Raw genomic sequence first — 14539 nt, forward strand, 5'->3', positions numbered from 1 at the left:
TTTATAAATTGTGACAGAGCGAAGTTTCAATAAAGCTGTTGAAACTTGGGATTACTATATGCTATATTATTTAATTTCATCTTATCTTCAAATAAATCATAAAATTTGTGTACTAAATTTCAAGTTATTTTGTTAGAATTTAAATATAACATCTTTTTGAAAAGAGAAGTATGTAAATAATTTCTAAATCTACAGAAAGGGCATAATCTTAAATCTGGTAAATTTGTCATTTCTAACTTTATATCATTTCTTCATATTTTGTAAAGTGTTCAAGCCAGTTATAGAAGTAACATGATCAAACTGGCTTCTTCAAGTACCTTATAAAACTGGATCATAGTAGTAAATAATTAGCCAAAACTACCTCCAATCAAAATAAAAAATCTTACCCCATGTTTTAAAGTAAGGAGTTCGTTAATACAGCCAAGTTTATTGCAAAAGAGGAAAAGTCTTTTTGCCGCAAAGCATTACAGTCAAGACATGCATTCTCATTGGATGGCAGCCTCCTCAAGGTCAGACCGTGCAGATACTAGGGAGGTGCACAAGAGTTGTACCCCATACACTCCCTGGTGGGTACCTGAAAAGGACAGCCTGGAGAAAACTGGGAGTGCCTCAGGCATTAAACAGTCACCATATGGCCAAATAAGTTCACTCCTATGCATGTGCTCAAGAGAAATGAGAACGTATATTCACGAAAAAACTTGTACATATGTATTTATAGCATTATGGCTAGTGTCTACCAACAGATAAATAAGACATGGCTTATGCACGTGGTAGAATATTATTCACTGACAAAAAAGGAGTGAGTCACTGACACATGCTGCAGTGTGAGTGAACCTGGAGAATGGTATGCTCTGTGAAAGAAGCCTGTGACAGAGGCCTCGTGTTATATGATTTCATTTATATGAAATGTCTAGAATAAAATCCATGGGGATGGAGAGAAGATTAGTGATTGCCAGTGGCAAAGATGTAGCAAAGAGTATAGGGGTTTCTTTTCTGGGCAAGAAAAAATTTTAAGTTGATTGTTATGATGGTTATAAAACTATGAATATACTAACACCCATTAAATTTAAATGAGTAAATTGTAGTGGTGGCATGTATAAGTTCTGTGATCAAGTATAAAAATCTGGAGCACTCTAAATACACTGTCATATTCCAGATGAAAATGTGTAAGTTATAGCTGTGAGTTTATTAACATGTTAGGAAATTACTAGAACAAATTTAGAGCCCCAGGAAGAGAGAAGGGAGTAGATGTGTGTTTTCAGAAGATACGAGGAGCTCTGTTCTTTGTGGATACATGAGGATGGGAAACAACTTATTTTCCAGTTGCCCAAAAGCAAGAGTTTCTTGTATTTTGTGCACACTTCCAGAAGCAGAATTATTCTTTTTTTTTTTTTTTTTTTTTTTTTTTTATGGCTAGGAAAAACCAGTCATATCTCCTTTTCCAAGAAAGTTGGTTGCAACTGTCTCTTGACATGTGTTGGGCTGCTGAGGAGATGGGCAGTATATTCTTGTGCAGACCAGGAACCTTGTTCCTCAGAAAGGGCAGATTTTCATGTCAGCAAGGTTCTTAATCCTGTCTACACATCAGATAGACTTGTAGCCTTTTTCCTTTTTTTCTTGTTTAATTCCTGTTTTTTAGGTGTACATGCTAGCACCTCAACTCCAGAAATGATGCTTATCCACAGATCTGCCAGTGGTAGCTGGCAGTTCCCCATTATGAAAAGCCAGAACATCTCACTTAGAATAGAGAAGCACCTCATCCTATAAATCTTTTATTTTGCATTATTCTGAGGGTGAAGCCTGATACTAACATGATAACTGGCACAGATGTGAGGGTATGTTACCCTCTTCTACTGGTGGTTACATTTTTGGACACTTTCAGAGATGGTAATTCAGCAGCCCTCCTCAAGTTGTCAAGGGGACATAAAGACATATGTGTGACCTCAGTTACCTTGTTCTGACATCAAAATAATAAGGACAATGAAAAGAAACTATACTAATAGATTTATGATATTTTATTTTATTTATTTTTTTGGTACTGGGAATCAAACTCAGGACCTTGTGCTTGCCAGACAGGTGCTGTGCCACTGAGGTATATCCCCAGCACTATGATATTTTATAAAGTAAGTTACTGGTAATTTTTAAAGTTTGTTTTTAAACTTTAGTTATATAGACATATACCCTTTCTTTGTTTGATCATGATACTATTATTACTCTAACCAAAATAAGCCAATGTAGACATTACAACATATGTAATCATGTTAGAGCATAAACCTGGTTGAAAAACAGATGAGAGTTTTAAATTTGAGAAGCTAAAAACCCTTGACTATTCACCTCTACTGAGACTTAGTATATCAAAGATCTGCTTTTCTTTCTCTCAAGCCCACTGCCTTTCTGTTGTCCATGCAGTCTGTGGCAGTACCATATGATCTCACTACCATATGTGGGAGCCTGCATGCTTTCCTTTCTTTCACCTCATTGTCCAGTCCCCCAGCAACCATGTGTGAGTCTGCAGCTCTTAATAACTCATCCCAGTCTACTGAATGCACTTCCATATGGTCACGTAGCTGTCCCTGGATTTCTGCCCTGGAGGTGCCTTTTGCTTTTGGGCCTACAAGACCTTCTTATTATCTGAAGCCTAACCCACATACCTGCAGCTCATCTCTAGTGATTCCCAAATGTGAGCCACTTGAGTGCCCATACAACTGTCTTGTAGAGGCTCTGCTATGCTACTTAAAATGCTTTCCCTGACTAATAAGCAACCACTAGTGGTGAGCGTGTCTGCGTTGGATGGTACCTAGTGTGGATTTTCAAAATGTTATATTACTATTTGAAGTTTTATACTATGCTGACTTTTATAATGAGAATTTTTTTTCAGAATTTCTTAGTCAACAAAAAAGATAAACAGAAACAAAAAAGGACCTACATTTCCACATCAGCTAGGCACAAAACCACCACCTTGGCTGTTGACTGCTGTGTTTTGGGACACTTCTAGGCTTATCAGTGGCTCTGTGTCCTTGGGGTCCCTTGGTTCCTGTGATACCCCTGTTGGGTTTTCCATGTGTCCTCCTCCTGTCACTCACACTGAAGGTTCCTTGGAGAGTAACCACGCCTCCGTTGTATTCATTCATGACCTTGCTTGAAGTGTTAGCTCACCACAGGGAACTCAAACTGTGTGGGAAGGACTACTGGTCATTTAGAGATAGGGAAATAAACATATGGTTATCTGAAAACAGTCCTGTTGGAAGGGTGGTCTATAAAACCATTTCACTTGAAGGTCAAATAGTAGCCAATTCCTATAATCTGGAAGGGCTACCTCCACTTTAGAAAGCATTTGTATTCTTGGTCCGTAATCAAGCATTGCCACTTCTCCAGTTTCAGAAAACCCTGACACAGTCTATGAAAACTGGAATTAGTTGAGCTGTTGGTGATTTTCAAGACACTCCAGAATATAAAGAGATAAAGAAGGAACTTACGGAGAGCGGAGCTCCACCCTTCACTCACACATTCCCACTTCTTGTTTTATTATTGGGCATAACTTTCAGGGTACCTTTCATCATTACTGTACTAGGTCTTACAATGTTGACCATAAATATATTCAATTGCTTATTAGGCATTTTAATACAAGTTTTGAGATTAGGTTGTATATTAAGAAAAATGTTTTTTAAATTGTAGGAAATCTAGGAGAAAATGCACACCTCAACAATCATGAGCAAATCTGGGGATCTCTAAAACTGACAAGATGTGTAGACTTATATGAGTTATAACTTGCCATCTTCCTAGCAGTACCGTGTAGGCTTTGAGATACATCCAGGTCATTGATAACTGCTTTTTGCAAGAAAACAAGCTATCATTGTTTTTCTTATAAAGAAAGGATTAAATTCATTGTTTACTATAGCACTCTAGACATCCTCAACAATTCTGTAAGATTATCTTCTGAGGAAGAATTCTTTCCTAGTCGTAAGCATGGGAAATGTAGACCAGTGACCTTTTCTCCAAGGAAAATTTTGTTGAAAATTTTAAAAATATTGTGTATTCACCTTACTGCTTGCTAAAAGAAGTATAAATTTTGTTGAAAATACGTGGGATTTTTTAAGTATTTACATGTCATAACACTTTGAATCTTAGGAATTCACATTTAAGAGATTTCGTTGATTCAAAGATAATTAAGAATTTAGAGAAATTATAGAAACTGCTAACCTTATATTTAAATTCTTCTAGTTGTTTGAAAATTGGACAGTGATAGAAAGTGGTAGAACATTAAGAATCTTTTAAAAATTCCTAACACATCTCTGAAATCTGAAAATGAAAGCAATAGATGTCATCATAATTTTTAAAGAGTTGTATTGATGGGATGTTTGCAAATCCCCAAAGCCTCAGGAAAATAATCTAAATGGTTCATTATTTAGCTTATTGAACTTTGTTGCAGTTAGGTTAACCGATGATAGCAGTGTTTCCCAATCACCAAAGTACCATTTTAAAAGCATTTTTTATTCAATAAAGTGCTTAGAATATTGCACCCTGGAGCTTTATTTAGGGAAATGGTTCAGTTGATGTTTTTTGTTTAACCTCAGCTTTGACCTATCAAAATGAATATGGTTAATAAGCAACATCGTCAGTTAGGAGGCTAAACTATTTTGGGACATTCCATATCAAGGCTATACTCTTAAAACCCTATTAGTTCATCACTCTTGTGTCATCCTATTCTTTAGAAAGAATGTAAGTTGTTAAGTAGCATTTTCTAGATTTATACATTCAGCATCCACACTAACCTCTATACCTGTCAGTTCATGTCTTATTCCTAAAAAGAATGTCCTGTAATTTGTTAAGTAGAGTGCTCTGTTTTTTGAGTCTCTGATACAACAGTTGGTATTCCTCACAATGTAAGCTGTCCTGATTTTCTTTTCCCTGAAATCAGAAAGGATCTTTTATTTTACCTACACATTGAGCACAGATGAATTTTCCTTATACGAATAATAAAATTCCAGAGGAATTAATTTTAAATTCTTAAAAGTCCTGTGAGGCATAAGCATTAAATATTTGCAATGATGTGTCATCTATGGTATGTTTGGGAATACTAGAAGGTGTAGAGAGTGGTGGAGATGTCAAAGTGTAAATAACAGATTTTGTATTCATGATGTGGAGACTACTTATGCCCTGGTCATTGTTTCTTATGATAAGTGATCAATATTTCATTTTCTCTAAGAGAGTAGAAAGTTCTGCTTGCCTGTCATTTGTCTCTCCAGGCTCAGCATAGCAAGTTCCAGCTGAGCAAACATTAAATGCTCCCTGGAAATACCTTCACAGAATTAAAATCCAGCCTGCTTCATTGTTTGAGACTGTGTCCAAGACAGCTGCAGAAAAGCGGTACAGAACTCATGTCATGAGCAGTCATAAAAGGACATAAGACTAGGGCCCCAGAGTTCAAAGGTCATCAATACAGGTCATCCAGGCATAATGGGACTGCAATCTTGAAGACCTCTGTAGGTTTTGGTTCAAAGAGGTCAATTGGCTGTGACTGCTTACTCCTATAAACTAGCTATTTATTGGTATTATTTCCCCCTCTATGGATACATTTTCTCCTTCTGTTTTTAAATATTGTTTCAAAATGTAGCTATCATTGCCTTACTTCAGCATTTATATTATGTGCAAGAATCAAGATTAGTGACTTAACCACGGTGGATTATTTAAAAATAGAAGACCATTATGTCCTAGCATAATAGAATTTCTTTTGGCTTTATAGAAGTAAGGGCTAATATGTGTTGTGTGCTATATTTTTTAAATTAATTTTATTGTGTGTGTGTATTGAAGCAAGACTAATTTTGGTGGTTTGTCAATATATTTGTGAAGAGCAAATCATTGTCAGTGACAGAGTCTTCACTCTGTGACCTTGAAAACCAATAGAGAATAAATACTACATCGCCTGTCTGTGAATATTGATTAGCAGTTTTGCCAGATGATCAAATTGAATTTTATTAGTAATTCTATTAAATTAAAACAATGATTGAAATAATCACAATCAAAATGATGAGAGATCAATAATTAAATTATGATTTATAACATACATGGTAAAAAATATATCCTTAGAGTAGAGCTAGCAGCTATGTGTATATAATTTCTGATAAAAAAAGGAAATTTCTGCCATATTTTCCAAGTTAATAGCACAAAAATTCTGAGTTCAATTCCCAGTACCAGAAAAAAAAAAGCATAAAAATTTTTAGATAATGGAGCTACAGAGAAAATTAAGGATAAAGTATTTCTCCATTTTTTATTTCCTGCTGTATAACATGTGTCCTGGTTTTACTTTCCTACACTGGTTATTTATTATGAAAAAGTATGAGTATATGAAGGAAGTACCTTTGATAAAGGCAGTTTAGTATAGTAGTAAATGACCTATGAGAAGATTTAGCTTAGGTTCTCACTTTAGTATATTTTTTAATTCGCATTTTAATTTTTTTCCTTTCATTATTGTCAATCACATTGTATATTAAAAATTTCTAAAAGTTGCATATAGTCAGAGAAGTAGTCACTTGGTTTTCTTTCTTTTTATATTATTGGTACATTTTAGATATGTGTAGTGATAACATTCATCATACAGAATTTGAATCTGTATATAGTATATGTTGGATCTTTTTTTCCCACTCCCCTCCCTTACCCTCCCTTCAGCCTTTCTTCCCCTTTATTTACAAGAACTTTGTTTCTATTTTTTTCTTCTCTTTTTTTCTTGTCCCCCTGATTCCTCTTCTCATTTGAAAATTTTCTTCCCATTTCCCACTATCTATTATACATTTTGGTTCTCACTTACACATTAGGCTTCTCGCACCAGAAAAACCATGTGGTATTTACACCCATGTATGTGAGTTATTTCACTTAAGACTGGTCTCTAGGTACATCTGTTTAGCCATAAGTGCCAAAAACATCCTTCTTCATGGCAGAGTGGTACTCCATTCTATTAAAAAAAAATCCCCACATCTTCTTTATCCATTCATCGATCATTGGGCATTTGGGCTCTTTCGAAGATTTAGCTATTACAAACTGTGTTGCTATAAACATGGGTGTGCATAAGTCGCTGTGGTATGATGGTTTTGATTCTTTCAGTAAGATATCAAGAAGTGGAATAGCTGGGTTGAATGGAACCTTTACTTTTAGTTTTTTGAGGAGTCTTTGCACTGATTTCTATATTGATTGCACCAATTTATACTCTCACCAATAATAAGAGAATGGTTCTTTTTTCTCCATAACTTCACAAATCATTAGTTATTGGTTGGTTTCTTGATAGTAGCCATTCTTTGTGGAATGAGGTAGAATCACAGCTTTGTTTTAATTTGCATCTCTCAAATAACCATTGATGGTGAACATTTTTTATGTATTTTTTTGCCTTTTCTGTTTCATCTGAGAAGTGGCTGTTCATTTCAGATGCCCATTTTTGGATTGCGTCTCTAAATTTGGAGGGTCTGATTTTTTTTGAGTACTTTATATATTCTAGGTATTAGTCCTTTGAGGAAAAGCTGGCAAAAATTTTTGCCTACACTGTGGGTTCTCTCTTCACTCCGTTGGTGGTTTTTTGGGGGTTTTTTTGTTTTGTTTTGAGGGGTTTATCTTTATGAGACAGGGTCTAGCTATGCAGTTCAGGCTGGCCTTGGATTCACTTTGTAGCCCAGGCTGGTCTCGAACTTGCGCTGATCCCCCTGCCTCAGACTCCCGAGTGCTGGGATTACAAACATGTGCCACCACGCCAGCTGTTGGTGGTTTCTTTTGCTGAGCAAAAGATTTTTAATGAGATCCCAGTTGTTCATTCTTTGTGATAGTTTCTATACTATTGGGGTTTTGCTCATGAAGTCTTTGGCTGCACCAGTGTCTTTAGGACTTTTTTATCTTTTCTCTATTACAGCAGATTTAATGTTTGTTGTAATATTTAGATCTTTCATCCATTTCAGTTGTAATTTAAAGATACTTACCTAGTTTGAAGCTTCAGCCTGTGGCAGGCCAGTTTTTCCAGCATCATTTATTAAAGAGGCTATTTTCCTTCCAGTGACGGTGTTTGTCTTCTTTGTCAAAGGTAACACAGCCAAGTGTATCTGGAGTTGTTTTTGTATGTTCTAGTTTGTCCCGTTGATCCTTGGGTCTTTTACCCCCAGTATCATGCTGTGTTTTAGCACAGCAGCTTTGTAGTATAATTTCAAGTCAGGGATTGCTTTTACTTAATCTCTGCCTTGCCTTTGTTGCCTGCAATTGCTTTTGCTATTATTCAGTGCTCACTTTGTATCCAGCTATGCCACTGAATTTGGTTACCAAATTTAGAAGTCTTTTCATGGAATTTTTGGGGTCTTCTATGTAGATTAACATGTCACCCACAAATAATGATGATTAAACTTCTTCCTTTCTTGTCCTTTCTCCTTTTATTTCTCTTGTCTGATTGCTCTGGCTAATGTTTTCCAGAACTATATTGAATAAGATTGGTGACAATGGACATCATTGTCTTGTTCCTAATTTTACAGTGAAAGCTTTCAGGTTTTGTCCATTTAGAATGATGTTGGCTGTTGATTTTTCATAGATGGCTTTTATCAGATTGGGATAAAGACCATCTATTCCAATTTTCTGCAGGGTTTTTATCATCAGTGGGTGTTGGACTCTGTCAAATGCTTTTTCTGCATCTATTGAGATGATCATGTGTCTTTGGTTCTGTTGTCTTTGGTTCTGTTGATATGGTGTGTTACATTTATTGATTTGCATATGTTGAACCACCCTTGCATCCCTTGGATTAATCCTGTTTGGCCATGGTATATAATCTTCTTGATAACTTACTGCATTCTGTTTGCCAGTATCTTATTGAGGATTTTTGCTTCTACAGTCATTAAAGAGGTTGCCATGTAATTCTGTTTTTTGGTTGGAGCCTTCTCTAGTTTTGGTATCAGGGTAATGCTTGCTTCTAAGAATGAATTTGGGAATACTGCTTCCCTTTCAATTTTATTAAAAAGTTTAAGAAGTAGTGGTGTTAGTTCTCTAAATTTCTTACAGAATTCAGCAGTGAATCCATCAGGACCTTGGCTTTTCTATGGTGGTAAGTTTTAATTACATCTTCAATTTCATTGACTAATATTAGTTTATTTAGAAATTTTATCTCTTCTTGATTCAACATTGGTAATTCATATGTATCTAGAAATCTGCCCATTTCTTCTGTGTTTTTTGTCTTATTAGAATACAGGTTCTTTTTTTTTTATTTTTTTTTTATTTTAAAGAGTAAAAGAAGGATAACATAATAATAGGGGGGACTTAGCAAATTACAGACAAAATGGTAGGAAATTATCAATGGTTATTGTTTTACATATTGTTATCTACAAAACAGTTTCTCAGGAAAACAAATAGACAAATAATAGTGAGTTACAGACAAAAGAGGTAGGAGATTATCAAGAGTTGTTGTACTATACTTTGGTATCTTCAAAGTGGATTCTAAAGGAAATAAATAGAGCTATACATGAGTGACGTATTGAAAAATCATTAACTCTTCTCAGTGGTTGTTGTAGGAAACACATAATAATAAACATACATCCATTTATGAAATAGGATAGGAACATTACAAACTTTACAGAGTTATGGATAGATTAGTAGGAAAATATCAATGGCTGCTGTAATACATGGTGGTATCTTCAAAGTGGTTTCTCAGGAAGACAGAGATACGCAAGAAGGATCTAATAAGTAGTTACAGCCTAAGGGTTGTCAAAAATAGCATATTACCTCCTCACCAGTGACTCCTTTCACTGAGGTATGAGGGCTGGAAGGAAGGCCAGGATTGAAAAGAAGGACCGAGAGACTTGCACCTGTGTCTAGCAACAGGCTGTTTTCTTGTTCCTCCATAGTCATGATTACCCAGGGCTCCTTGATGGAGATGACAGTCTGGCCAGAGGGAGAAGGCAGGCCATGCCCCAAGCCCTCTCATTCCTGTTGGACTAACTGGTAGCATGGGTCTGAGCTCTGGGGCCTCCACCTCAGAGGGCAGACCGATCTCCAGTGGTCTCCTTTGCATCCAGGGCATGGCCCATGGGGCCTCTTAGGGCAGTTCCTCTTGAGGTGGCCTGGCTTTTAACAGTGGTAGCAGATGAATGCAGTTGTCGACTTCTTCTTGGGGCCCCGGGAATCAGACCTGGGATCTGTTTCTCCTAGTGGTGCACCAAAAGCAGCTGCTTTTTCTCGGTCTCTTTGTTTTCTCTCCTTGGCTGCCTCCTCATCATGGCTATAGAATACTGAGGAGGCAATTCTTACTAACATCTCAAGTGAGCTATCTGGGGTGAAAGCCATTCTTTGTAGCTTTTTCTCTCCAGCTTCCCATTGCTTTGGGACCCTACAACCAGTTAGTGTCTTCTCCCCAACTGTCAGCACAGGCAGCAGGAATCCTGCTGCAGACTTCTCTGGAGCTCCACCACAGCCTGTACTGTCAGGGGAAGAATGGCTTCCAATGAGTCTCTGCAGGTATTGTGCAAGGTCCTCCTGGTTTACACCTTCCGAGCGGCTCTCGTGACCCCAGTCCACTGGATCTCTGACTCCGTGGGCTTAGTCTGCATTCTCATGTTCTCTGAGTCCTTGTTCAGCAGCTGCTCCTCCACTAGCTCTGGACCTTTCTGGTTCCCAATGGCAGGAGCAAGAGTGACCCATTGTATGGCACGTATTCCCAGGGGTTGTTCAAAGTTTGAATAATTCACACACATCCGTGGGTGGGCAACTGCATTCGGTGCATGGTGGGCCAATTGTGTCACTGTTTCTCTGTGTCATGATAGCTCTCAATTGAGCGACGGCTGCCGGCCTAAGGGCCGGCACGCAACAGCGCTCGCCGCCGCATGGCTCCCCATGCGCTGGGGGCCCACCCTCCGGGAGCCACCAGGCAGGAAGCTAGCCAGCCGGAAGACTGGTGCTCCCCACCCGTGGTTCCCTGTGCGCCGGAAGCCCTCCTTCCGGGGAACGACGAGGCCGGGAGTGAGCCGCCGGTCCAAAGACCGGCGCTCCCTGCCCAAGGCTCCCCATGCGCTGGGGGCCCACCCTCCGGGAGCCACTAGGCAAGAAGCTAGCCAGCCGGAAGACTGGCGCTTCCCACCCAAGGCTCCCTGTGTGCCGGAAGCCCTCCCTCCGGGGAACGACGAGGCCGGGAGTGAGCCGCTGGTCCAAAGACCCAAAAAACCGACGCTCCCCGCCCGAGGCTCCCCGTGCGCTGGGGGCCCACCCTCTGGGAGCCACCAGGCAGGAAGCTAGCCAGCGGGAAGACTGGCGCTCCCCACCTGTGGCTCCCTGTGCGCCGGAAGCCCTCCTTCCGGGGAACGACGAGGCCGGGAGTGGAATACAGGTTCTTGAAGTAGGTATTGATGATCTGGATTTCTGCAGGATCTGTTATGATTTCCCCCTTTTCATTCCTAATTGGGTGGATTTGAGTCTTTCTTTTTCATAAGGTTGACTAAGTGTTTGTCAATTTTATTGATTCTTTATATTGTTTTCTTAGTCACCAGTACATTAATTTCTGCTTGATCTTTATAGTTTCTTCCCTTATACACACTTTGGGCTTGACTTCTTGTTCTTCTTTTTCTAGAAGCTTGAGGTTCAATATTAGGTTGTTTATATGAGCTCACTCTGTTTTTCTGATATGGGTATTTGCTGCTATAAATTTTCCTCACATGACTGCTTTCATTGTGTCCCATAAGTTCTGGTATGTCATGTTGGCATTATTGTTTAATTGTAGAAACTGTCTAATTTCTTCTTTAATTTCATTTGTGACCCAGGAGGGTGTTATTTAATTTCATGTATTTATGAAATTCTTGTGGTTTACTTTGCCGTTGATTTCCAGTTTCATTGCACTGTGGTCTGGTAATATGCATGCGATAATTTCAATTCTTTTGCTTTTCTTAAGCATGTTCTATGAGCTAGTATGTGGTCCCTTTTCATGGACATCCCATGTACATCTGAGAAGAATGTGTAATCTGATGTTGTGGGGTGGAACCTGCTTTAGACATCTACTAAGTCTATTTGTTCAAAAGTTTGGCTGAATTCTGATATTTCATTGGTGATTTTTTTTTTTTTTTTTGTCTAGTTGATCTGTTTGTGACGATGTAGTGAGGTCCCCTGTGTACTTGTGTTAGTGCTTATTTGATTTTTCACTCCTGTTAATAATTGTTGTGTTCAGTTAGATGCACTGGTGTTTGGTGTATATGTATTTATGAGTATTATCTCTTCCTCCTGGATTGTTCCCTTTATAAGATTATAGTGAACTTCTTTGTCTCCCTTACTCAGTCTTGGCTTGAAGTCCGATTTATCTGCAAATAAAATAGCTACCCCTACTTTCTTCTGGGTTCCTGTCACATCCAGTATTGTTTTCCATCCTTTGACTTTCAGTCTGTAAATTTTCTTTTGAATTAAATGTGTTTCTTGTATGCAGCATATTGTTGGATTTTGCTTCTTGATCCATTCTGGCAATCTGTTTCTTTTGATTGGTGAAGTGAGATCATTAACATCAGGTTGATAACTGATATGTATTGACTTATCCTTGTTGTGTTATTTTCCTGCTGTTGGTTCCCATTTTTTTTTTCATCCTGTTAAATTGCTTGCTGTGTCTGGTGAATTTATTTTGTTGGGGTTAATGGAGTTCTATTCCTTTTCTTTTAGGATTTGAAATACTTCACTCCAAGTTCTCCTTGACAGTTTGTGTTTGAATCTGCTGTGATTCTGATGTATAGGACTTTTCTGTATAGGTGATTTGTTTCTTTTCTCTAGCAGCTTTTAATACTCTGTTCTTATGTTGAATTTCTAGACTCTTGACTAGTATATGCCTTGGTGTAATTTTTTTGGTCATGGCTAATTGGAGTTGTATATGCCTCATTGGTTGTTTAAGAGGGTGTTATTTAATTCTTATGTGTTTATCAAGTTCTTGTGGTTTGTTTTGCCATTGGTTTCCAGTTTCAGTGCGCTATGGCCTGATAATATACATGGGATAATTTCATTTACTTTACATTGGCTTAAGCATGTTTTGTGAGCTAATATGTGATCTATTTTGGAGAACATCCCATGTGCAGCTATAAAGAATGTGTATTTTGATATTATGAGGTGAAAGACTGTACACATCTAATAAATCTGTTTGTTCAAAAACTTGGTTCAGTGCTGATATTTCTTTGTTGATTTTTTTTCTAGTTGATCTATTTGTGACCATGGGGTATTAAAGTCACCCATTTCAATTGTATTAGTGCTTATTTGATATTTCATGTCTGCTATTATTTGTTTTATATAGTTGAGTGTGCTGGAATTTGTTGTATATATATTTATGATTGTAATCTTTCTCTTGGATTATTCCCTTTACAAAGATGTAGTGACCTTCTTTGTCTCTCTTAATCAGCCTGACTTGACACCCACTTTGTCTGTAAATAGCATAGCTACCCCTGCTTTTTTCCAAGTTCCTTTGCTATGGAGTATTGTTTTCCATCCTTCGACTTTTAGTTGATGAATTTACTTTTGAGTTAAATGTGTTTGTTTTATGCAACATATTGTTGATCTCACTTCTTCGTTCTGCCCATCTGTTTCTTTTGATTGGTGCATTGAGACCATTAACATTGATGTTTATAACTAATATGTATTGACTTGTCCTTGTCATATTATTTTCCTGTTCTTGGATCCCTTTTTTCCCCCTCTGTTTAATTGCTTGCCTTGCCTGGTGGATTCATTCTGTTGGGGTTCGTGGACTTGTAATCCTTGTTACCTCTTTTTGGAATGTCCTTCAGAATATTTTGGAGTGGCTTGTTTAGTGTTCATGAATTGTCTCAGGTATTCTTTATCATAGAAGTACCTTATTGCTCCATCAATTTTGAAAATTAGTTTTGCAAGGTACACCAATCTGGGTATAAGATAATTTTCTTTTAGGGCTTTTAATACTTCACTTCAAGCTCTCCTTGAGTGTTTAGGTTGAGAAATCTGCTGTGATTCTGATGGGCTTTCTTATAGGTTGTTCCTTTTCTCTAATAGCTTTTAATATTCTGTTCTGAAATATTGAATTTCTGCAATCTTGACTGCTATGTGCCTTGGTGCAAATTTTTTTATGCCTAGTTGGAGTTCTGTATGCCTCACTTACTGTACATCAAATTCTTTTTCCCTACTTGAAAAGTTTTCTGCCATTACTTCTGTGAACAGGTTTTTTTAATGTCATTTGAGCTTTTACATTGACTCTAATAAATCTTAAGTTATTCTTCTTACATCATCTATCAGCTGTTGGATTGATTTTTCATGGACCCTTGTTATTTTTAAGAAATATTTCTTTTTGTGATTGTCTTCTATGTCTGATGTTTTGTCCTCACATTGACTCATTCTGTTGCATATACTTTCAATGGAATTTTTAATCTCCTGGATACCTGTTTCATGAATTCCTTTTCTTTCCTATGTTGAGTGTTCATGGTTTCCATCCTTCTCTACCTCTTTTGGTTTTTTATCTGTATCAGTTGTAGAGTCACTAAACTTGTCTTTCATTATCCTCAGCATCTCTGTATTTATCTGAGAAATTATTTCTGATTTGATTTTT

General features: G+C 37.6%; 1 protein-coding gene across 3 annotated transcripts in view; it reads left to right on the forward strand.

Moving 5' to 3' along the window:
* The window catches only part of Atp9b (ATPase, class II, type 9B), a 305437-nt gene that overhangs the window by 233718 nt on the left and 57180 nt on the right, over positions 1 to 14539 (forward strand). The gene's annotated exons all lie outside the window — the stretch shown is intronic.

Source organism: Chinchilla lanigera, unplaced genomic scaffold, assembly GCF_000276665.1.
Source record: "Chinchilla lanigera isolate Chin_1 unplaced genomic scaffold, ChiLan1.0 scaffold00001, whole genome shotgun sequence".
Classification (NCBI taxonomy): domain Eukaryota; kingdom Metazoa; phylum Chordata; class Mammalia; order Rodentia; family Chinchillidae; genus Chinchilla; species Chinchilla lanigera.